Genomic DNA, 2,500 nt, shown 5'->3' on the forward strand with positions numbered 1-2,500 from the left:
CCAGTTCAACTGAAAAGATCCTGTTTGAAGGCGACGCAGGCCAAACTAGACTCCAGCAAAAAGTGCCAAACAGCGCCCTCTGCTGTCAGGCAAGAGCAGAAACCATAAAAAGCTTACAGCACCTGGTATTCCCAGGCGGTCTTCCATCCAAGTACTAACCAGGCCCGCCCCTTCTTAACTTCCGAGATCGGGCGTTTTCAGGGTAGTATGGCCGTAAGCTGCCAGGTCAACTGAAAAGATCCTATTTGAAGGCGACGCAGGCCAAACTAGACTCCAGCAAAAAGTGTCAAACAGCGCCCTCTGCTGTCAGGCAAGAGCAGAAACCATAAAAAGCTTACAGCACCTGGTATTCCCAGGCGGTCTCCCATCCAAATACTAGCCAGGCCCGCCCCTGCTTCGCTTCCGAGATCGGACGAGATCAGGCGTTTTCAGGGTAGTATGGCCGTAAGCTGCCAGGTCAACTGAAAAGATCCTGTTTGAAGGCGACGCAGGCCAAACTAGACTCCAGCAAAAAGTGTCAAACAGCGCCCTCTGCTGTCAGGCAAGAGCAGAAACCATAAAAAGCTTACAGCACCTGGTATTCCCAGGCGGTCTTCCATCCAAGTACTAACCAGGCCCGCCCCTTCTTAACTTCCGAGATCGGGCGTTTTCAGGGTAGTATGGCCGTAAGCTGCCAGTTCAACTGAAAAGATCCTGTTTGAAGGCGACGCAGGCCAAACTAGACTCCAGCAAAAAGTGTCAAACAGCGCCCTCTGCTGTCAGGCAAGAGCAGAAACCATAAAAAGCTTACAGCACCTGGTATTCCCAGGCGGTCTTCCATCCAAGTACTAACCAGGCCCGCCCCTTCTTAACTTCCGAGATCGGGCGTTTTCAGGGTAGTATGGCCGTAAGCTGCCAGGTCAACTGAAAAGATCCTATTTGAAGGCGACGCAGGCCAAACTAGACTCCAGCAAAAAGTGTCAAACAGCGCCCTCTGCTGTCAGGCAAGAGCAGAAACCATAAAAAGCTTACAGCACCTGGTATTCCCAGGCGGTCTCCCATCCAAGTACTAACCAGGCCCGCCCCTGCTTCGCTTCCGAGATCGGACGAGATCAGGCGTTTTCAGGGTAGTATGGCCGTAAGCTGCCAGGTCAACTGAAAAGATCCTGTTTGAAGGCGACGCAGGCCAAACTAGACTCCAGCAAAAAGTGTCAAACAGCGCCCTCTGCTGTCAGGCAAGAGCAGACACCATAAAATGCTTACAGCACCTGGTATTCCCAGGCGGTCTCCCATCCAAGTACTAACCAGGCCCGCCCCTGCTTAGCTTCCGAGATCAGACGAGATCGGGCGTTTTCAGGGTAGTATGGCCGTAAGCTGCCAGGTCAACTGAAAAGATCCTATTTGAAGGCGACGCAGGCCAAACTAGACTCCAGCAAAAAGTGTCAAACAGCGCCCTCTGCTGTCAGGCAAGAGCAGAAACCATAAAAAGCTTACAGCACCTGGTATTCCCAGGCGGTCTCCCATCCAAGTACTAACCTGGCCCGCCCCTGCTTCGCTTCCGAGATCGGACGAGATCAGGCGTTTTCAGGGTAGTATGGCCGTAAGCTGCCAGGTCAACTGAAAAGATCCTGTTTGAAGGCGACGCAGGCCAAACTAGACTCCAGCAAAAAGTGTCAAACAGCGCCCTCTGCTGTCAGGCAAGAGCAGAAACCATAAAAAGCTTACAGCACCTGGTATTCCCAGGCGGTCTTCCATCCAAGTACTAACCAGGCCCGCCCCTGCTTAGCTTCCGAGATCAGAAATCGGGCGTTTTCAGGGTAGTATGGCCGTAAGCTGCCAGGTCAACTGAAAAGATCCTATTTGAAGGCGACGCAGGCCAAACTAGACTCCAGCAAAAAGTGTCAAACAGCGCCCTCTGCTGTCAGGCAAGAGCAGAAACCATAAAAAGCTTACAGCACCTGGTATTCCCAGGCGGTCTTCCATCCAAGTACTAACCAGGCCCGCCCCTTCTTAACTTCCGAGATCGGGCGTGTTCAGGGTAGTATGGCCGTAAGCTGCCAGGTCAACTGAAAAGATCCTATTTGAAGGCGACGCAGGCCAAACTAGACTCCAGCAAAAAGTGTCAAACAGCGCCCTCTGCTGTCAGGCAAGAGCAGAAACCATAAAAAGCTTACAGCACCTGGTATTCCCAGGCGGTCTCCCATCCAAGTACTAACCAGGCCCGCCCCTGCTTAGCTTCCGAGAGCAGACGAGATCGGGCGTTTTTAGGGTAGTATGGCAGTAAGCTGCCAGGTCAACTGAAAAGATCCTATTTGAAGGCGACGCAGGCCAAACTAGACTCCAGCAAAAAGTGTCAAACAGCGCCCTCTGCTGTCAGGCAAGAGCAGAAACCATAAAAAGCTTACAGCACCTGGTATTCCCAGGCGGTCTCCCATCCAAGTACTAATCAGGCCCGCCCCTGCTTCGCTTCCGAGATCGGACGAGATCGGCGTTTTCAGGGTAGTATGGCCGTAATCTGCCA

The 2,500-nt window shown here is 52.6% G+C and overlaps 1 protein-coding gene, 7 non-coding genes and 4 pseudogenes across 8 annotated transcripts in view; 1 reads left to right on the forward strand and 11 right to left on the reverse strand.

Annotated features, from left to right (window-relative positions):
- Window positions 1-2,500, forward strand: part of LOC144895238 (uncharacterized) — a 110,276-nt gene that overhangs the window by 32,964 nt on the left and 74,812 nt on the right. The window lies entirely within an intron of this gene.
- LOC144896139 (5S ribosomal RNA) lies at window positions 111-219 on the reverse strand (annotated as a pseudogene).
- LOC144895391 (5S ribosomal RNA) lies at window positions 332-450 on the reverse strand. The gene has a single exon (XR_013625890.1). It is a non-coding gene; the product is annotated as a 5S ribosomal RNA (ribosomal RNA).
- Window positions 563-671, reverse strand: LOC144896140 (5S ribosomal RNA; annotated as a pseudogene).
- On the reverse strand, window positions 784-892 carry LOC144896141 (5S ribosomal RNA; annotated as a pseudogene).
- LOC144897117 (5S ribosomal RNA) lies at window positions 1,005-1,123 on the reverse strand. Its single transcript, XR_013626687.1, has one exon. It is a non-coding gene; the product is annotated as a 5S ribosomal RNA (ribosomal RNA).
- Window positions 1,236-1,354, reverse strand: LOC144895684 (5S ribosomal RNA). Its single transcript, XR_013626191.1, has one exon. It is a non-coding gene; the product is annotated as a 5S ribosomal RNA (ribosomal RNA).
- LOC144897040 (5S ribosomal RNA) lies at window positions 1,467-1,585 on the reverse strand. Its single transcript, XR_013626610.1, has one exon. It is a non-coding gene; the product is annotated as a 5S ribosomal RNA (ribosomal RNA).
- Window positions 1,698-1,813, reverse strand: LOC144895832 (5S ribosomal RNA). The gene has a single exon (XR_013626338.1). It is a non-coding gene; the product is annotated as a 5S ribosomal RNA (ribosomal RNA).
- LOC144896264 (5S ribosomal RNA) lies at window positions 1,926-2,034 on the reverse strand (annotated as a pseudogene).
- LOC144895643 (5S ribosomal RNA) lies at window positions 2,147-2,265 on the reverse strand. Its single transcript, XR_013626147.1, has one exon. It is a non-coding gene; the product is annotated as a 5S ribosomal RNA (ribosomal RNA).
- On the reverse strand, window positions 2,378-2,495 carry LOC144895743 (5S ribosomal RNA). Its single transcript, XR_013626251.1, has one exon. It is a non-coding gene; the product is annotated as a 5S ribosomal RNA (ribosomal RNA).

This window comes from Doryrhamphus excisus, unplaced genomic scaffold, assembly GCF_037039965.1.
Source record: "Doryrhamphus excisus strain RoL-2023G ecotype Guam unplaced genomic scaffold, RoL_Dexc_Guam_v1.1 HiC_scaffold_24, whole genome shotgun sequence".
NCBI classification, from domain to species: domain Eukaryota; kingdom Metazoa; phylum Chordata; class Actinopteri; order Syngnathiformes; family Syngnathidae; genus Doryrhamphus; species Doryrhamphus excisus.